Consider the following 22621-nt stretch of genomic DNA (forward strand, 5'->3'; position numbering starts at 1 on the left):
GCTCTGGGACCGGCACGTCACCCGCAGTACGCGCCATGCCCTGCGTCGGGCTGCAGGAGCTCCCACGTCGTGCACAGGGCCTAGCTCCTGTAGCCTCGGAATCAGCATACCCGCGCCATCGCATCAACCCGACCTCGGCACTCCGCGCCGGTCAAACATACAGTGGCCAACACGCCTCCGAAGGCGCGCCTGCCACCACAGGAGCTCCCACGTCGCACAGGACCAGGCGTGACCGGCGCGTCGCTCCAGTGCATCGAGGACAAGACCACTCCACCGACCATGCCACCATAGTGACAAGCCCTGTGCCTCCCCTGCCAAAGAACGCCACGTAGCAAATACATGTACCACCCCTGTGCCTCCCTTCGACTATAAAAGGGAGTGACCAGGGCCACTTAGAAGGGGACTCCTGGAAAAAGAGACTCAGAAGTGCAAGCAACGCACAACGCTCTGTAACACATACGCTCCCTCACTGCAAGAGATCAACATCTAAAGCAACCCACGCCACTCTACGCAGAGACCTGGGACTAGCTCTATCTCTCGCCCAGCTTATAAGCCCCTACTACAAGCACCTCGGTGCAAGGAATACAAGATCGCTATCTCAGACTGGACATAGGACACCTATTGCCTAAACCAGTATAAACCTCGTGTCTCTTTGCATCACCATCCGAGATTAGAAACACGCAGTACACTTTCACTAGTCGGTTGAGGACCCCCCGGTCCAAAACACCGACAGAAAGGGAGGGGGACCAGCAGGGGTGGAAGGCGGCGGCGGTGCTTTTGTCTCCATCTCTTCTATATCTCTACAACTAAAAATCAGCGATAGTTTTCGTGCACCCAGCTAATCACCGTGTGTCCTGCGATCCATGACCCTCCCGGCAAATCACCGCGTGCCCTGCGATCCACTCCCATTGTTTCCTTAAAAAAAACGGCTCTCACAACGTGCCTAGCAAAACGGAAACAATACTGTGCAGCCCCGTCTTTCCAAAAAACCGTCGCTCACAAGCTTTCTGAGAAAAACCACGTCTTGCAAAAAAAAGAAGGAAACAAACAATCAGGGAATACTCGCCAACCAACCACGTGCCTGCGAACGGCCATCCAAAAAAACAACGCCCTGAAAAAAAATCTCGCCAGAAAAAAAAGAATCAATCCATCAGGAAACACATGGCACCCAGAACGTTTCCGAGAAAAAGGAATCAAACAATCAGCGCGCCGATCTCACGCCGATCGCATTAGCGCCTCCCGCGACCCCCCAGCTAAAATAAAACTGTCGTTGCCCTGCCCACTCGTCGTTGACATCGACAGCAATCTCCTCCAAGCCGCCGCCGCGAAGTCTGGTGCCGTCGTCGTCGCACCGCAACATTATCCGCGATCTGCTACCCCAATCTTTCGACGCCCTGTGGCCACTTGACATCAACAGATCGCCCCATGGCCACTTGACGTCTGCAGCGATATGCTACTCGAAGCCACCGACGCCTGTCCGTCGCCGCAGCCACCTGACATCGACGGTAATCTGCTTCTCCTTCCCTTTCCGCCTCCCTCGCGATCTGCTTCCCGATCACACGACGCCTGTCTGGTGCCGTCGCGGTGGCCACCCGACATCGACGACAATCTGCCTCTCCTGCACTCGGCGTCTCCCTCACGATCTCCTCCTTGGTCACACTTTACACAGGGCACGACAAGTCATGGGTAAGTGATGCATACAAAATTGCCCTAATCCTGTTCATTATAGTCTGTAGTGATTGCAGTTCTAATGCACGATTTTGCCCTAATTATGAACTGGTTTTACCTTTATATATGAACTGCAATTTTTGCCCTAAAAATATGATGTTGCTGGGTTTTGTTTAAGAAAAAAATCATTTCGTTCCATAATTCCCTTAAACCTTAATAACATATCTTCCAGATTGACCGGTAAAGGATGATGTAAATGGCCTTCCTGTTGAATCTCTAAGGTTTGAGGTGGCCCCACTAATGTTTAACTGCAAAAGTGATGAAAATGAGTTCGCCTGTCAGAATATATAACTGACACTTTAATATGCATTTGTACATACAAGGATGCAAGAGGTAGAATAGCTTGAGCAACAATGCTATTACATTAATCAATCGAGCATCAACTATCAAATAAATAAGAGAAAACAAGGCATGTTTGCTTTCTGTTCAGCAACATTTTTATGTATTTTTAATGTGACAGAGAACTAAACAGATAACAAACAAAAAAATTACCATGTCTAGAAAAGGAGAGGCTATAGGAGCCGCCACTCATAAGTGATAACATACAACTGATCTAAGAAACTAGACAATGATTGTTTACTGAATAGAAAAAAGACGAAATGCATAACCATATTAATTTAGTAAGGGTGATGACGTAACAATTAAAGCTGCTGCAAAAGCACATGTTAGTGGTGCGATGAAGAAACTATCAGGGAAAAACATCTGACAAAGGAGCCACCAACAGAGGAACAAGATGTACCTGTTACTTCGAGTGAGGAGTGGTTGCAGGAACACCATAAGGAAATCCATGTATAGGATTAGTAGGGTGAAACCGAAGGTCGCAGTTTTCAATATTGATGTCTCATGTATAGATGCAAGCCTATGGAAAAATGGAAAATCATTGCCAGGATTAGCATATGGTACATATAATGCTCATTTTATAGTATCTTTCAGGTTCAGTTCACAGTACATATAATGCTCATTTCATAGTATCTTTCTCCATACATGGGTCCTGTTGGAATTAGTTGCATAGACTTTATTCACGTTGAAGTGTTGGGATGATGACCAAAACAACAATAAAAGCAAATGAAATGGACGGTGTGCTAACCTTAAATTCCAAACTGCAAAAAAACAGCACAGCAGGCTATTGAATGTTCTTAATCATTTGTGCGGTCACATATACAAATCAGTGTTTTTTTTACCTATTTGGTAGTGGGAGGTAACGGAAATAAGTTTCTTTGTAGTCAACAATACATATTGAATTCCAACTGAAGAAGCTTCATTCTGACACTTAGGCCTCGTTTAGATGCTGAAAAAATTTCAAACCGATGAATAGTACTACTTTCGTTTTATTTGATAAATATTGTCCAATCGTGGACCAACTAGGCTCAAAAAATTCATCTCGTGATTTCCAACTAAACTGTGTAATTAGTTATTTTTTTTTACCTACATTTAATACTCCACGCAAACGGCTAAAAATTGATGTGATGGAGAGAGAGTGAAAAAACTTGAAATTTTGGTGGCATCTAAACAAGCCTTAAGGATAAAACTGAAGATATGTATAGGCTCGACACCGAGCTCTCGAATCTCTCCAGACAAGAATTAGCTAAAGATTAAAAAAATCAACTGCACATGTACCACACAAGCAGACAAGCATACGGAAACACTTAGGGCGCGTTTAGATGGCAAATTTTTTTGTTTTGGCTACTGTAGCACTTTCGTTTGTATTTGATAATTAATGTTTAATTATAGAGGTTCGAAAGTTTCGTCTCGCAATTTCTCACCCAACTGTGCAATTAATTTTTTTCATCTATATTTATTACTCTATGCGTGTGCCACAAGATTCGATCTGACATTTGAGTTGAAAATTTTTAGAATCTAAACAGGGCTTACCATGGATTTTGGGGGGAATTTGGTCTGGGCTAACATCTTGCGCCTTCTTGTGGCAGCACAAGTTGAAGTACTGACATAGACGACGCCGGGAGCGTAGGCGAGGCAGTCGATGCCATCTGCCGCCTGCGATCGCGGCCTGTTAGCGCCCGCGCCGTCGTGGCCCGCTGCTGGTGCGCCCTGCGGACCCACGCGCCGCCGCAGCCTCCTCGCGCTCCGCAGCCGCCGCAGCCTGCTGCCCCACACGCGCCGAAGCTTCTGGTGTCGCCGCTCGGGCCGCCGTGTGCCGTGCCGCCGCTAGAACAGCCGCTCGCCTCAGATGCGCCGAGCCGCCAGAGCAGCAGCCGCTCGCCTCGGATGCGCCGCGCCGCCGGAGCCGCCGCTCGTCTCGTCTCGGTCTAGCTCGAAGCCGCTCGCCTCAGATGCGCCCCGCTGCCGGAGCCATAGCTGCTTGCCGCGACGCCAGAGCACGGAGCCGTAGCCATCGTTGTCTGGCATGCGCTGCAACCGCCGCCGCCTTGCTCTCGCAGTGCTCACAGCTCACCAGGCGGGCGGGTGGTGAGTCCGTGGACTCCGTGCGAGTGGAGATATGGATGGGTGGATAAGGACGGACACACCTGTGTGGGAGATAAAGAGTTCGTGTATTTTTTTTCTTCCTTTCTTCTTTTTTTACCGTATGTGCGGCCCGCTTGAAACTCAAACCCAAACCCATTATCCAAATGATGGATTGGTTTTCGAACCTTATTTCTCAGTCCATAACCTGGCTATTCATATCCAACCATATATCCTCATCCCTACCCAACTCATTCAAACGCCGTCTAAGTGTAATTTGATCATTTCACAGGAATCGAATTTTGTTTTTTATTTTTTCAGCGTTTTATAAGCTTCACACCTGATTGATCTTTTTATATTTTATTAGTCATTCTTAGGTACATGGAACCCGTTGAAAATCAGAGTTGTCGCACACCATTTAAATACTTGACAAACTAGATCAAAGAAGGTAACTATTGTATATATAATATCAATGCTTTGTAATGTAAGTAAATGCTATTAATTACTATGCCTTCTTGACTTTTCTTATTACACACATTAGATGGTCAAAGTGAATCCAATTCGCTTACACAAGTCATTGATCCAAAAGAACGTAAAAGGCAAAGAGAAAGAGCACGGCGTGCAGCCATGACTGAAAAGCAACGGAATGAAATAAATAGCAAAAAACGACGTGCTTCACCGACCGAAGAACAACTGAGTGAAATTAATAGGAAGCGACGTGAAACATATCATCGTAAAAAAGCCGAATCTATGCTCTCTAAAGTATCTAAAGGTAACTGCATACACTATGAAATTATTCAAATACAATTCCCTTTCTTTGTACAACTCAAATGTATAATATGTTGTGCTTCTTTTTTGCAGATGGCGAAATTGCATCCAAGGCCTTGTTTAGATTGAGAAAAATTTCAACCCGATGAATAGTAGCACTTTCGTCTTATTTGGTAAATATTGTCCAATCGTGGACCAACTAAGTTCAAAAGATTCATCTCGTGATTTCCAACTAAACTGTGCAATTAGTTTTTTTTTTTACCTACATTTAATGCTCCATGCAAGTGGCTAAAAATTGATGTGATGGAGAGAGAGTGAAAAAACTTGGAATTTTGGGGTAATCTAAACAAGGCCCAACACTGAAACCACAAGTGACGTAAAAAATGATGATTGGTTACACAGGAGTGATTCGTACCAGCCTATGCAAATTGATAAAGAGAATATAGGTACTATACTATTTATGTGTAGTTATGAGGTTTCACTAGGAGTACGGCCCCACTTCAAAATTAAGAGCAATATTTTATGTAGGTGTTTGCACATCGATAAGTGCATACAATGATAGCATGATTGACAAGTACACAAAACTACTAATCTTGATACATGTATATATTTTTTAAGGCATGTTGAATATATTCTAATTTTGTTCTTAGATTTTGTTCCATGTAACATAAAAAGATGGTGATTTTATAATGAGTATTGTTTTAAAATAATATTTTGTGTAGACTCCACATTCTCTTAATAATACGTGCAATGTATTAGGACGGTTGCAACATACAAGTGACGTAGACACCCAGCACAACCTTGATTGTGCTACCCCTACAATTACACTTGATAAACCCCATTAACAAAATGAGACAAGAAGCCAATACTTTAGGGAGCGATATATAAATATGACACCAGAAGAGAGGGAGGCTGGACGTGAACAACAACGGTTGAGTTATAGGGCCACAGGCCGAAGGAGGCTATCATAGCAAGGGTGAGAAAACGAAGGGAGTTACATAAGCACACTTTGCATCATGAGTCCATCGCCATGGAGAACCCGTTATTTATTCCTGAGCTTGTGTGGCCCACTGCAGGCGCATCTAGAGCTCATGGAACTATGACAAAATCCAGTGATTGGATTATCCCAAAGTCCAGTAGTGCAACACCTCTTTATATTCCTCCACCTCGTGAGGAGGTTGATGATGAAGGATGCGATGAGTTACTGCCTAGCCATATGACACATAAATCACATGTTACATATGGACAAAGACATGCATTGTTGACGCGACGTAACACGAGGTTTGAGCATCGCATTGGTTCGAACACAAGGACATCTCATAAAGATGGTGACTGCATGGCTAACGACCGAGTGGATGTTAACACGCCCTTGCCTCGATCAGCGGTGACCAACAACGGTAAGTACTGATGCCTCATTATCCCATTTAGGTAACCTATATACCATATTATACCTAATCAATCCTTGGTCATTCCATGATTAACAGAAAATGCAGGACCCAACATTCAGGTTACATCAGCCACACTGACAACACCATTGTTTGATGATTGTGAATGCATGGCTGAAGACCGAGTGGATTTTAACACACCCTTACCTCAATCAGCCGTGACCAACAACGGTAAGTACTGATGCCTCATTGTCCTATTTAGGTGACCTAATTATATATCATATTATACATAACTCAACCATGGTCATTACATGATTATCAGAAAGGACAGGACCTAGCCTTCAGCAGAGGTCAGACACACCGACAATGCCACTATTTGATGACAGTGGTAATTTACACTATTTTCTAGCATTCTATAAACTATTTGAACTCATTTGTATATTTTTTACCTGTAGTTCTACTAACTCATGTATCTTTGGCGGTGATAGATGATGATGAGGGAGATATATTTGAATAGGATGAGGGATACCTGTTTGCTGAACAAGGTATTTGAGCGAAATACCGAATATAAATCAAATCTTTCACTGCTTTATGTAAACTACTATCGCGTCTTAAATGTCATTTTAGATGAGGAAGATGATGACGATGTTGACAAAGACACAACTTCTGTCCCTGAAGTACCTGACCAATATGAAAAGGTCTATAGTAACCTGCCTACAGATACCCATATACTAAAACTTGTCGCAAATTGTGAGCACTGCGATGCGAAAAAGGTTTGAGCATGAATCACATGGCTTTTGTTGTCGTAGAAGAAAGGTTGAGCTCAATGAATTGAATGTACCTGATGAGCTTATGAGGCTTTGGTCAAGTAACAACTCAGATGCTAGACACTTTCGTAACAACATTAGATTTTTCAATGGCCATTTCTCTTTTACTTCTCTATATTGTCGCCTCGATAGCGCTACTGCAAGCTAAAAATAGTGGCATATACACCTTCCGTGCACATGGCCAGATCTATCACAACATAAGATCATTTGGTAGAGAAGATGGTAAGGAGCCAAGACATCTTGAGCTTTACTTCTACGATGATGATCCAAGCCTTGAGCACCACTTTTGATGATGTCATGAAGATAAGTGTCAAAAAGACAAGGAAGTCATTGAGAGGCTTGTGGCCATCCTTCGTGACAACACATATTCACAACATCTTAGGAGTGTGGGCCAGTGAAGGGACCGTGACGCCTAAGAGGGGGGTGAATTAGGCAACTTAGAATTCTAACTCCAAAACTATGACCTCTTGTTCTAACTCTAGCAAAACCTATGCAATAGATGAACTATCTAAATGTGCAACTATGGTTTAGCTAGTGAGTTGCTATCTCTACCCCAAAACAAGTAATGTAAACAATGTAAATGCGGAAGCTAAAGAGCAAGGTAGAGATATGCAAACTCCCGTCGATGACTCCGGTATTTTTACCGAGGTATCGAGAAGCGCGCAAGCTTCCCCCTAGTCCTCGTTGGAGCCCCTCGCAAGGAATCCCTCGCAAGGGCCAAGCTCCCGGTCGGGTAACTCCGTGGATAGCCTTGGGCCTTCCCCACGCGCAAGTGGGTCTCCGACGTGCCTTTTGGCAAGCCTCTCCTGGATGCTCCCCGCCGTCTTCACTATCAAGCTTCTGGCCAAAACGCCGCGGTACTTGTTCCCTCCGGTACACGGTGGCGGCCACACCACAAACGCGGTTGGTGTGATCTCGCGAGACTTCAAGCCCCTCCGATGTACAACACTTATGCTCGCAAGCACGGGGTGGCAAGAGGTATGCAAACCTCACTAAAAACTAGGCATAAACCTAGAGCAAGCGCATGAGCGGTGGTCTAATCAACCTAAGCACTTCGTAAAGCACTTATGCTAATCACCTAATAAAGCACTAAGCACTATGCATGTGGAGATCACTAAAATGGTGTATCAACACCCTTGGTATGTTTCCTCAGCTCCACTCACCTCAAATGGCCGGTTGGGGGCTGTATTTATAAGCCCCACTAAGAAAGTAGCCGTTGGGGTCGAACTCCCGCAATTCTGCTACTGACCGGACGCTGAATCGCCCTGACCGGACGCGTCCGGTCGTCCCGACCGTTGTAGCCGTGAACCACCGATCGGACGCTGCCAGCGTCCAGTCGCCTGCCACCGGATGTGTCCGGTCGTAGTTTCGCGCACCTGGAACCTCTCTGTACTCGATCGAACGCTGATGCCCTGTGTTCAGTCGGTTGCCGCCAGCGTCCGGTCCAGCGTCTGGTTGCCTATCTACCGAGCCACCGGTCCAGTGTCCGGTCCAGCGTCCGGTCGCCTCTGCGAGCTCGTTTCTTCACGATCTTACGTACGGCTTGGTTCCTATCTTCATGCTTGGACTTTGCTTGATATCTTGGTATTTTCTTGTGCTCCTAAGGTCTTGCTTATGGTGTTGATCATCAGATCATCACGTCGCCTTCGTCCAAGTCATGTCTTGCATCCTATTGAACTACAAAATAAATACTTGCAAATTCATTAGTCCAATTGGGTTGTGTTAGTCATCAAACACCAAAATCCAAAGTAAATGGGCCTAGGGTCCATTTTCCTTACAATCTCCCCCCTTTTTGGTGATTGATGACAACACGACCAAAACAAGCAAATAATAAAATTTTTGAAATTAGAAAACCATCTACTTGCTAGGATGCAATGCAAAGGACAAGGTTATATGATGCTAGAATATCCTACTTAGATACCAATTGAAGACCTTCTTGCCCTTGCAAATGTCCCCATGTGGCATTATGGATTAACGTCTTGTTTCCTATAAAATCTCCCCATTACTTAGACTAATCCATAATCCACTAACCTCCCTTTTTTGGACCATAACTACTTGTATACAAATTAATGTTTGCTTTTGGTCCTCTAAAATTCTCCCCCTTTGGAATCAAACACCGAAAAGGAAGACATTAAGCACAAGGGAGGGTCAAACTTTGTGATCCTTTGTGTGTAAAGTGGAATAGATCACAAAATTTGACTCTCGCATTATATAAATTAAGCTCCCCCTAGATTTATGCATACATATGATAGAAGGTAAGATACCAATTGAAAATAAAATACCAATTGAAGGTAAAGTATAAGCATAATTGATAGAATATTGCCCAAGGGAATTTAATCTATATAATCATGGAGAAAGCATATAAGTATCAAGGCAAAATCAACATGATGATATCGGTTTAGAAATACCATATGTGGAAATCAATTTGATTTCTACCACTTGCAATAAGTGATGGATATTTGAAGTATGATGCTCAACTCCGGGGACTCCATTTTCCTTGCAATGAGACTACTATACACATGATAAACTTGAAAAAGGTGTTAGTCTCAAAGCATCCAACTTGTAGAATAACCTCCCCCTTAATTTGTGCATACAAATGTGGAATACTTGTAGGAATTATGCACATTGATTTGAGAATCAAAATACCACTTGAAGGATGACATCACATGAATGTGAGAATCATTTTCAAGGATGATATTTGGGAGAGATTATCTACAATTTGGACTTTAGCACATATTGGATAAATAATTGTAAAACAAGCTATGTGCCGTGCTCCTAAACAATTTTAAACCATGTAGGTTTGCTCCAAGGGTTGATAATGAAACCGAGCAAGCCTACCATATAGATATACCTAGTGTATGCATGATAGAAGATTTAAGCATGTAAATGCAAACATAGGCATGAAAGATAACTAGATGCTTTAAGAGTATATCAAATGGAAAACAATACCAATTGAAATGAATACTAATTGAAAGTAATGACATCTAGTTACCTAACATGGGAAGGGGAATTTGGGTCCATAGTATTCACTAACCTACTTGGCAATGACTTTGTCCATCATGATGCACCCCATGTAATGCACCCATACTTTGCCAAGTCTCCAAATTCCCCGAAGTCCGATGGACTTCTCACTTCCCTTTTGGGATCCAAACCTTCTTGGTGCTCTTCATGTTGGAAATGATTTCCTTTGGCACCCAAAAGCGTTTGACCCCAATGTTGGCTTGCTTGTTCACCTTGATGGCCACCACCTTGTCATTTTTCTTCTTCTTCAAGAGATAAGGTGTAGAGGCCTTCTTGTCCACCTTGTTGGTGTAGGTGTTGGAGAGCTTGCTTGTTTGCTTTTTCTCCTTCTTTGCTCCTCCCCCATTCTTCACCTTGCACTCATAGGACTTATGACCTTCCTTGTGGCACATGTAACAAACCACGGTTTGTCCTTCATCAAGCTTCTTCACTCCCTTGACGGTGTTATCTTGATGAAGTTGGGTTTGCTTCGCCTTGCCTTTCACTTGAGTCAAGTCCTTAGTGAGGCGAGCTACTTCTTGCTTGAGTTGCTCATTCTCCTTTGCAACCTCTTGTGTGCATGTATCTACAACAACTTTCTCAATACAAACTTGGTTGCACAAAGGTGAGTCTAAACATAAATTATTACAAGAAGTAGAGGCATCCTTTTTAGACAAGTTAAAGATATAACTTTTCTTTTTAGATGCCTTGGTGGGGGTTGTGCTAATGGCTTCAAGATTGGCAACTTTATTAGTTAGCTCATCACAATGTTTGCTCATGGTTTCCATTTTAGCAAGCAAACTATTATATGCTTCTTGTGAGCTAGCTAACTTTTCTTTTAATTTTTCATTTTTCTTTACAAGTTGCTCATCATTGATTGTGCATGAATTTATTGTTGCACTAGCCTCAAATTTCTCAATTTTAGTAGATAGTTCAACATTGAGATTAGCAAAGTTCTCATATTGTACAAGCAAATTTTTGTATGCTTCTTGTGAACTACCTAGCTCTTCTTTTAAATTTTTGAGCTTCTTTTGTTGACTAGTGCAAACTTTAGCATATTTAAGATTTTGTTGCACAATTGTATTGTAAGAAGGCAAATCATCATCACTATCACTCTCACTAGAGGATGAGCTTTCATTACCTCGTGCCATAAGGCACACACGAGAAGAGCTTGATGATGGGTGCTTGTGACCTCGCCTCTTGTGATGGTTTTCTTCTTCACTTGAAGAATCATCCCATGACCTTATTGTTGTGAGGGCTTTGTTCTTGCACGCCTTCTTCTTTGTCTTGTGTGTGGGCTTGTTTGGACAAACTTCCACAAAGTGCCCCAACTCACCGCATCCATAGCATCCTCTCTTTCTTTGCTCTTTTCTTTGATTTGTGAAAATGAAATCTTGAATTTGGATGGGCACACCCTTGACATTGAGCCTTTGGATCATCTTCTCCACTTTGTTGATCATTTTGATTGATTTTTCATCAAGATCGGAGGTGGAGGAGGAAGATTGATCATCACTTGAATCTTCTTCACCATCATCATCCTCATCTTCATCTTCACTTGAGGAGCTTGAGCTTGAGCTTGTCTCAACTTTCTTGCCCTTCATCTTCTTCTTCTCGCTACAAGCGAGAGCTTTGCCTTTGCTCGATGAAGAGGCTTCTTCTTGACCCATCTTACGTAACATTTCAAATGCCACTAACTTGCCAATGACAATCCCCGGGGTCATGGTGCTCAAGTTCTCCATGTTGTGAAGGATGGTGATGATGCTTGCATATTTCTTTTGTGGTAGAACGGAGATGATCTTCCTCATGATGTCCGCATCATCTAGCTTTAATAATCCTATTGAATGGAGCTCATTGATAATTAGATTCAAACAAGAGTACATGTCATGAACAAGCTCATCATCATTCATGGCAAAGGAATCATAATTTTACTTAGCTAGACAATGTTTTTGCTCACGGACATTACTTGTGCCGTCATGGAGCTCTTGGAGTTTTAACCAAATTTCATGTGCCATACTTAAAGTAAATACTTGGTTAAAAACATCCATGCTAAAAGATTCAAACAAGCAATTTTTAGCTCTAGCATTAAAATGCAATTCTTTTTCATCACTCTTCGTGGGTTTTTCGGGATTCTTAATGGGTTTCATCCTATCACGAGTGACTCTCCATACACCTAAATCAACCGCCTCAAGGTGGCAAACCATTCTAGCTTTGTAGTATGGGAAATTAGTGCCGTCAAAGTACGGAGGCCTAGCGGTATCCATCCCAACCACTCTAAATAGCGTCGGCTCAACGGCGGTTAAGCCAAAGGTCCAAATTTGAGCCAACCGGCTCTGATACCAATTGAAGGGACCGTGACGCCTAAGAGGGGGGTGAATTAGGCAACTTAGAATTCTAACTCCAAAACTATGACCTCTTGTTCTAACTCTAGCAAAACCTATGCAATAGATGAACTATCTAAACATGCAACTATGGTTTAGCTAGTGAGTTGCTATCTCTACCGTAAAACAAGTAATGTAAACAATGTAAATGCGGAAGCTAAAGAGCAAGGTAGAGATATGCAAACTCCCGTCGACGACTCCGGTATTTTTACCGAGGTATCGAGAAGCGCGCAAGCTTCCCCCTAGTCCTCGTTGGAGCCCCTCGCAAGGAATCCCTCGCAAGGGCCAAGCTCCCGGTCGGGTAACTCCGTGGATAGCCTCGGGCCTTCCCCACGTGCAAGTGGGTCTCCGACGTGCCTTCCGGCAAGCCTCTCCCGGATGCTCCCCGCCGTCTTCACTATCAAGCTTCCGGCCGAAACGCCGCGGGCCTTGTTCCCTCCGGTACATGGTTGGTGTGATCTCACGAGACTTCAAGCCCCTCCAATGTACAACACTTGTGCTCGCAAGCACGGGGTGGCAAGAGGTATGCAAACCTCACTAAAAACTAGGCATAAACCTAGAGCAAGCGCATGAGCGGTGGTCTAATCAACCTATGCACTTCGCAAAGCACTTATGCTAATCACCTAATAAAGCACTAAGCACTATGCATGTGGAGATCACTAAAATGGTGTATCAACACCCTTGGTATATTTCCTCAGCTCCACTCACCTCAAATGGCCGGTTGGGGGTTGTATTTATAAGCCCCACTGAGAAAGTAGCCGTTGGGGTCGAACTCCCACAATTCTGCTACTGATCGGACGCTGAATCGCCCTGACCGGACGCGTCCGGTCGTCCCGACCGTTGTAGCCGCGAACCACCGATCGGACGCTGCCAGCGTCCGGTCGCCTGCCACCGAACACGTCCGGTCGCAGTTTCACGCGCCTGGAACCTCTCTGTACTTGATCGGACGCTGATGCCCTACGTCCGGTCGGTTGCCGCCAGCGTCCTGTCCAGCGTTCGGTCGCCTGTCTGCCGAGCCACCGATCCAGCGTCCGGTCGCGCTTCTAGCGTTCGGTCCAGCGTCCGGTCGCCTCTGCGAGCTTGTTTCTTCGCGATCTTGCATACAGCTTGGTTCCTATCTTCGTGCTTGGACTTTGCTTGATATCTTGGTCTTTTCTTGTGCTCCTAAGGTCTTGCTTATGGTGTTGATCATCGGATCATCACGTCGCCTTTGTCCAAGTCATGTCTTGCATCCTATTGAACTACAAAACAAATACTTGCAAATTCATTAGTCCAATTGGGTTGTGTTAGTCATCAAACACCAAAATCCAAAGTAAATGGTCCTAGGGTCCATTTTCCTTACAGCCAGGCTGACCACCTCGAGGACTATTGTGTCACACTAAACCTTGAATAGAGGCGGGACCAGAGAACATACAATGTGCCGTCAACTTTAGAGGTGGCTATTGTTTGGATCGAGGGAAGTGAACTCCTTGGTCAGTTCCAGAATAGTGTTGTCCTGTATGGGAAAAATAGAAGCAGACATGGCATCCGCTCATATCATGGATGTTACGATGCTCTTTCATACCCTCTATTCTTCCCTAAATGTGAGCTTGGGTGGCACATGGATATTTCAAAGAAAGGAGTTAGTATGGAAGAAGTCATCAAATACCGTGCCCTATAGAAGGCTCATAGTGTGTCAGAAGAAGAAATAGGTTTGTTATTCTTCTTATTTAAATACTTCGCATACATGTACCTCAATGGTTATTCTACAAACAACTCTAATTCATGGCTATTTTTTTGTAGACTCTCCTGGTAGACTATGTGTGTCTGTGCGTAACTACTACTGCTACAAGTTTTAGATGTGTCCAAGAATATTTAACCCCATACTATACGGCAAGCGTCTGTTCTAGCAGTTTGTAGTTGACACGTACATCAAGATCAAGAGTTCTCGATTAGATTATATATGCAACCACCAAGATGATATTAGGGCCGACCTCTACCAAGGATTGGTTGATAGCCTACATGCTGGTGAAGGTAGAGCAGAAGCTGTTGGAAAGCGGACAATGATACCTTCATCACTTATTGGAGGCCCACGTGACATGAGGTGTCGGTACATGGATGCCATGGCTCTGGTACGGAGGTTTGGTAAACCAGACATCTTCCTCACTATGACATGTAACCCAAACTGGGATGAGATCAAGCATGAACTCTACCCTAGTCAGACGCCACATGATCGTCTAGATCTCGTTGTTTAGGTCTTTAGAGCAAAACTACAAGAGCTAAAGCATAGGCTATAAAAAAGGATATCCTTGGAAAGGTCTGGGCACATGTTTATGTTGTGGAGTTCCAGAATAGGGGTCTGCCATATGCACATTTTTTGCTAATCATGGATAGGAAGTACAAGATCATGTGCCTAGAGCAGTATGATCGCCTCATCTCAGCTAAGCTCCCAAATAAGAAGAAGTATCCAATCTTGTATAAGATGGTTACCAAACATATGATGCATGGCCCTTGCAGAGTGCTTAATCATGATTGTCCATGCACAAAGGGTCATGATTCCTACAAGAAGCGTTACGCTAGACCTTTCGGCAACATCACAGTATAGGGCAAGGATTCATATCCAGTTTACAGACGTCGTGAAGATGGCTAAAAAGAAAAAGTGCGTGGACACGAGCTTGACAACAGATGGGTCATGCCTTACAACCCATATCTCCTCCGTCTATTCAACTACCACATCAATGTTGAGGCATGTGGGAGCATCAAGGCAGTCAAGTATCTGTTTAAGTACATTTACAAGGGTCATGACCAGGCATCTATGGCTGTGAGAGAGGCTAACAAGAAGGATAGTGAAGGGAATGTTGATGAGATCAAGCAATACAGAGATGCTAGATGGGTAACCCCTAGAAGCCTTATGGAGGATATATAGTTTTGATTTGAGTGATAGGTACCCTGTTGTTTTGTCCTTACAACTATATCTTCCAGACATGCACATGGTGTCATTTCACCGACACGAACGGATTCGATGAGTGATTGATCATCTAGGTGCTGACAAGTCCATGCTTATAGCATACTTCAAGAAGAACAGGACAGATGAAATAGCTTGAGGTATATTGTACCGGGACTTTCCTGAGTTCTATACGTGGCAAGCACAGGGCAAAGTTTGGCAAAATAGGGCACGTTGCGATACATTAAAATAGATTGGAAGAATCATGTCTGCTAATCCAGCCAAGGGGGAGCGTTACTATCTTAGGGTTCTCCTGAACCACGTGGTAGGTGCAACCTTCTTTGAGTGTCAAGGACCGTGGATGGCAAAATCCTACCAACCTTCCGTGAAGCTACAGAAAGAAGAGGCCTAATCGAAGAGGACAACACGCTGAACAAGAGTCTCGCTGAGGCAACTAATTGGATGAAGCCATATGCGCTGCGAAGGCTCTTTGCAACAATATTGGTATTTTGTGAGCCTAGCGATGTGTTTGGACTGCGGGAGAAACACAAGGAGGCAATGTCGGAGGACTACATTCACAATAATCAATCCAACTTCATGGTGGAGCAGATGGTCCTCATAGATATTCAAACATTGCTACAATCAATGCAGAAGGATATAAAGATGTATCCACTTCCTGATATCGATGACACATATGATACCTCTCATGATATTCCTAGAGAGATTTTTGAGGAGGCTAGCATTGAGGCTAACGACGATGATGTGGCTCTATGAGGAGCAACGAGCCACATACGATGAGATTATGTCCTCGGTTGATACTGAACACGGGGGTCTCTTCTTTGTGGATGGTCCTGGTAGGACCAAAAAGACTTATCTGTACAGAGCACTTCTCGCTACTATACGTAGTTAGAAAAATAGCTATGGCAACAGCTACATCTGGTGTCGCAGCCTCAATAATGCCTGGTGGTAGAACCGCCCACTTGCGCTTCAAGATTCTCCTCACCATTGATAATGGGGCCTTTTGCACCTTCACAAAATAGAGTGGTACCGCCACACTACTTCGAGCATCATCTCTCATATTTGGGGCGAGGCTAGCATGATAAAGAGGCAGTCAGTCAAGGCGCTAGACAATAGTCTCCATGATATAATGGACCGACTAGAGCTGCCATTCGAAGGGAAGACCTTGGTATTCAGTGGATATTTTAGACAGGTTCTTCCCATTGTTCGAAGAGGGTCGAGGGCTTAGGTGGTCGGTGCCTCGCTGTGGATGTCGTACCTTTGGGATTCCATGTGACATCTAAAACTGGTGTGCAACATGAGGGCAAAGAGCAACCCATGGTTTGTAGAATACTTGTTGCATGTTGGTGGAGGATCTAAGGAGGCGACTGTTGATGATGAAATCCGTCTTCCTCATGATATATGCATATCGCACACCGGGGAAGATAGTGACCTTGATACTCTAATTGACTCCATATTCTCTAACCTCAATGTGAATATGTCAAGCAAAGATTATATCACCTCTCGAGCGATCTTATCTACGCAGAACGACTGGGTTGATATGATTAATATGAAGATGATAGGTCGTTTCCACGAGAAAGAGATGGTGTACCATAGCTTTGACTGTGTGGTGGATGGTCCGCACAACTACTACCTTGAGGAATTCCTTAACACTTTGACACCCAATGGTCTGCCTCCACATGTGTTGAAGCTGAAGATTGGTTGTCCGGTCATATTGCTTAGGAACATTGACCCTGCGAACGGACTTTGTAATGGTACTAGGCTTATCATACAGGGGTTTCAAAAGAATACCATAGACGCAGAAATTGTGTTGGGACGACACGCTGGAAAGAGGTTTTTTCTACCTCGTATACCCTTATGCCCGTCGAACGATGAGATGTTCCCTTTCTAATTTAAGCAAAAGTAGTTCCCTATCTGGCTCAGCTTTGCGATGATCGTTAACAAGTCATGGGGGCAGACTATCCCTAACGTTGGGGTATACTTGCCGGAACTAGTGTTCTCGCACGGCCAATTGTATGTGGCACTATCAAGAGCTGTGGCATGATCAAACATTAGGATCCTAGACGTGTCGGCTGCTGAGAAGGACGTGAACAAGGGGAAGGGGAAAGGGAAGGGGAAGAAGAAAGCGACAAAGGATATATTCACAAAGAATATCGCATATAAAGAGGTTCTAACTCTATAAAAGAGGTAATGCATCACACATCGATACATATTTTTTTAGGATATCAATGGTACTTTAACTTTAAAAATTAACAAACAACTTATATGCAGGTGAAAGCTCTAGTTTGGTTTTGGTGAATTGATGAAACACTAAGTGCTAACCTAATTTATCTAAGTGATCATGAGATAGGTGGCACTATTCCAAGTGGCGGAGCAATGATGAAGATCATGATGATAGTGTGACCATGGTGATGATCAAGTGCTTGGACTTAGAAAAGAAGAAAGAGAAAAACAAAAAGTTCAAGGCAAAGGTGAAATTTGATAGGAGCTTTTTAGTTTGGTGATTAAGACACTTAGTGAGTGTGATCATATTTAGGATTGATAGCCGTACTATTAAGAGGGGTGAAACTTATATCAAAATACGGTTATCAAAGTGCCACTAGATGTTCTAACTCATTGCATATGCATTTAGATCTAGTGGAGTGCTAACACCCTTGAAAATACTTGTGAAAACATGCTAACACACGTGCACAAGGTGATACACTTGGTGGTTGGCACATTTGAGAAAGGGTGGAGAAGTAGGTGAAGTGGAGGAGTTGGTTTTCACTGTTTTATAGTGATCGGACTTAGGCCACGAAGTGACTAGACGTAGGCCTAGTGAGTCTGATCAGTAGAAACCATGGCAGCACGGCTTAGGGTGTTGCACCGGACGTTGATCTGCGTCCGGTCGAGGTGCATCGGATGCGTCCGATCACTGTTTGGGCACTCTAGAACCTCTCTGGAAATGACCTGATGTCGTGTAGTCATGAGCACCGACGTGTCCGGTCATTAGTTGGAAGCGCGCGGTGTTGAACTGATCTGACGCAGCGCGGGCGAGTCAGGTCATTCGCTGGTGAGTCTGGTCGTCACTAACTCAATAGTGCGGGAATTTGTGACCGTTGGGATCGGGCGGTCATCTTTCAAAGGCAAGAACATGTGGCTGTGGATCTGTGACTGGACGCTAAAAGTGGTGCGTCCGGTAAGTTTGACCGGCGTGTCTGGTCGCCCCGAGTTGGGCTACAGTGAGAGCCCAACGACTCTATTTCGTGGGGGCTTCTATTTAAGCCCCATGGCCAGCTCAAGATCACTCTCTTAGCCATTTGCATTGACATAGCAACCTTGTTCGCTTAGCCAAAGCCCTCCCACTCATCTCCATCATAGATTGATCATCTTTGTGAGATTGGGAGTGAATCCAAGTGCATTGCTTGAGTGATTGCATCTAGAGGCACTTGGTATTCATATTTCGCTACGGATTTCGTTTGTTACTCTTGGTGGTTGCAACCACCTAGATGGCTTGGTGCAGCGAGGATCATCGAGTGGAGGAAGGTGCTTGTCTTCGACTCTGATCATGGTGATTGTGAGGGGTTCTTGACCTTTTCCCGATGGAGAGCCAAAAGGTACTCTAGTGGATTGCTCGTGGTTTATGTGATCCTCGCCTTGTGTTGGTTGTGCGGCACCGTATTGAGGGTTTGGCGTGTGATGCCAGTTAGCGTGTGAACATTCAAGTGAGTGTATCACTACAACGGGGAGTAGCTTGCTGGCAAGCAAGTGAATCTCGGTGAAAAATCATTGTGTCACCTCTTGTCACCGGAACTCTATTGTAATTGATTAGCTTCATCTTGTGATTGGCACACCTCTCTACATGGCGGTATTAACATCTCAACCACTTGTGTATTTACATTCATAGTGTGGCTAAGCTCTTTAGTGTAAATAGTTTTAAGAGCTAGCTTGTGTCGTATCTAGTGGTTAGTGAGTCTCTTTAGTTAGTAATTGAGAGTTCACTAACTTAGTGTAGTGACATCACCTTTGTGTGCCTAGAGATCATAGAGACTAGAATTGTGTTAGGTGGCTTGCATTTTAGTAGACTAGCGCAACATTTGCTTCACCTCATATTTGTCTAACAATTTTGTTTAGTGTTGTTGTTGAAATTTTTATAGGCTATTGACCCCCCTCTAGCCATTAGGACCTTTCAGCAGGATACTTCTAACTACAGCTTCAGCCATCTGCATGTTTCAGCTGCAAGAAGTCAGACGCCGCATCTTCAACTAGAAAATCTTCTGGATCATCATTGATAGGTGACCAACTACAGCTTGGTGTTCGTGCAAAGCACATTCTCTTAGTCAAACTATTGAGAGATTAAATTCTTAATTGTAGAATAGATTATAAAATACGTACTGTGAAACACAAACTTGTTATGATTATCTTTCTGTAGCACTTGATTTCTAAAGAAGTGCAAGCTTATCTTTCGTGTATCGTAGGCATGAAGTGATGCGACAATTGAAGTTGATGTTTCAGTTTTGCATTTAAATTTAGACTTATATTTTAACTATTTATCTTTCGTGAAGACTTATGTAATATTGATTGGAACATTATGATTGCGGTATCTATTTTAGATAACAGTATAACATACGCTCATACATATGTTATCGTGGTACGCATGGGCATTTACCTAGTTTTAGTCAAAAACACGATATTACTTGGTGTTTTTTTACCTTTATTACAGAAAACGGTATTTATGGCCGCTACCTTTTTTGTTTTCTTATATTACTTCTATATAAAAAAACTTGGTACCACGAAAACGAGCCTACATGACCAATATCGTCCGATTTTACTTTCATCCCTACCTCTGGCCTTGCCTTCCGAAGCGTTGTCTGATCTGCTGTGACACACATCGCTGCCGTGTTGAACATGAGGATCACCTGTAGGTCATCTTTGCCTAGTGACTATCTAAAAATTGTAATTTTTTTCCTTTATCGAGGGTTAATCTATTTTGCATCAGTGCTTCAATACTACTCCTAGTTTGGATCTAAACCAGATCCAAATTTGGTGCAGCGGCATGTCATCATCGACGTACCAGAGTCGGCCAAAGGTCTTGGCTGTGCGTCGTGGCAAGCGCCGAGAAGCCTCGGTTGCGTGCAGCAGCACGCGCCGGTGATGGAGGGTCACTGATTCTGACGCCGCCATCACCAGGGACGCGTCGTCCTCATGGGTGTCCCTGCCCGAGGATCTAGTGGAACTGATCACGTGGCGGGTCCTGGCGATCGAGTTGTGTGACTACGTCTGGTTCCACGCCGTGCGCGCACTGGCGCTCTAGCATGGCCAGCCCGCATGGCCACGGCATCGTGGACCGGTGCTTCCACCCACGGCGGTGGATGATGCTGCCCGAGGGCCACGGCCTGTACCCGGGCCATGGCAAGCTGCGCGGGTTCGTCTGCTTCTTCAACCTCTCGATGGGCGCCTTCGTCCGCGTCCACCTCCCGCTCTTCAGGGACCACTGCGTCCTCAGCTCCATCAACGGCCTCCTCCTGCTGCAGCGGGACCACGACACCGTCGCCCACCTCCTCAACCCCTTCACCGGCGACATCCTTGACTTCCCGCCTCTAGAGACCCTCCTACCATACTTGGGCCACAAATGCAAGTGGATCTATATCAGACATGTCAGTGCTACCTCCATGAACGTGAGCGCAGATGGAGTCGTCTTGCTCATGATCTTTGGGGGATGCGGTTGGTCCAAGATAGCCTTTGCTACCTCTAGGGAACAGCGATGGAGAGTTTCAAGCTATTTTGTGGATCAATACTACAGTCCACTCTCGTTCTAGGGCATGCTTGGTTCCAGGCCAGGTTACCTTGCCTTGTCGGTGTGAGCAACGAGACGATTGCTAGCTTAGGAGAGTAAATTTGGCTCTCTTGAAGCAGCAAGAAAAAGTTTGTGAAAGGATCAAGATGCTGAAAGCTCTAGTTTAGTTTTGGTTAATTGATGAAACTCTAAGTGCTAACCTAGTTTATCAAGGTGATCATGAGATAGGTAGCACTACTCCAAGTGATGAAGCAATAGTGAAGATCATGACAATGGTAATGGCTTGGTGATGATCAAATGCTTAAACTTGGAAAACAAGAAAGAGAAAAACAAAAGGCTCAGGGTAAAGGTATAAATTGTAGGAGCCATTTTGTTTTAGTGATCAAGATACTTAGTGAGTGTGATCACATTTAGGATTGATAGTCATACTATTAAGAGGAGTGAAACTCGTATCAAAATGTGGTTATCAAAGTGCCACTAGATGCTCTAACTCATTGCATATGCATTTATGACCTAGTGGAGTGCTAACACCCTTGAAAATATTTGTAAAAATATGCTGACACATATGCACAAGGTGATACACTTGGTGGTTGGCACATTTGAGCAAGGGTGAAGAAGATAGAGATTAAGGGTCCGTTTGGTTGGGCTTTTGGCTTTGGCTTTTGGCCCCAAAAGCCAAAAGCCCAACCAAAGGGGCTGCTTTTCCAGGCGGCTTTTTCAGAAGCAGTTGCTTTTCCGTAGTACATTTTTAAAGCTGGTTTGACCCTGCTTTTGGCTTTTGGCTTTCTGCTTTTCGAAATTGGTGGAATAAAAAGCTCTTCCATAGTTGTTTCAAGAGAGATAAAGATAGAAGGTATATTTTATACTTGTTTAACCAAACAGCCTTCAGCTTTTCTACAGCTCACAACCCACAGCATCTTTCCCATAGCTCACAGCCCACAGCAGCTTTTTCCCACAGCCATAGCTCAACCAAACACACCCTAAAGAGGGCCAGTCTCACTGTTTCACTAAGTGACTAGACGCTGGTCTCAGGGGACCGGCGCGTCCGGTTAGGCGTGGCAGTGAAGACATGGCGTCGGTCTTGTGACCAGACGCTGGAAGGCAGCGTCCGGTCAGAGCCGATGTAGCAGTACCGAGATCAAGGAGACTGACCGAACGCTGGCTGTGTTCGGTCAAGGTCGACCGGACGCGTCCGATCAAGATTTGTCGTCTCTGGGAGCTTACTATAAACGACCGGATGTTGGGGGTTCAGCGTCCGGTCACTTCTGCCGCAGCATCCGGTCGTGTCTCGACCGTTGAGATCGGCTAGCTGTGGTTGAACGTAGAGGGACACGTGGCTATCATCGGGCGACCGAACACTAGGTTCTGCATCCAGTCAATCTGACCAGAGCGTCCGG

General features: G+C 44.5%; 1 long non-coding RNA gene and 1 pseudogene across 2 annotated transcripts; one reads left to right on the forward strand and one right to left on the reverse strand.

Annotated features, from left to right (window-relative positions):
- Positions 1-774: 774 nt before the first annotated feature.
- Positions 775-4185, reverse strand: LOC136501085 (uncharacterized). Of its 2 annotated transcripts, XR_010770166.1 has the most exons (4): positions 3601-4185; positions 2468-2587; positions 1067-1976; positions 775-915 (listed from the first exon to the last, which is right to left on the reverse strand). It is a non-coding gene; the product is annotated as an uncharacterized lncRNA (long non-coding RNA). The 2 variants fall into 2 exon arrangements; XR_010770165.1 differs by having other exon boundaries at positions 779-1976.
- Positions 4186-20483: 16298 nt separating this feature from the next.
- Positions 20484-21246, forward strand: LOC136502095 (uncharacterized; annotated as a pseudogene).
- The last annotated feature ends 1375 nt before the right edge of the window (positions 21247-22621 follow it).

This window comes from Miscanthus floridulus, chromosome 13, assembly GCF_019320115.1.
Source record: "Miscanthus floridulus cultivar M001 chromosome 13, ASM1932011v1, whole genome shotgun sequence".
In the NCBI taxonomy this organism is placed as follows: Eukaryota; Viridiplantae; Streptophyta; class Magnoliopsida; order Poales; family Poaceae; genus Miscanthus; species Miscanthus floridulus.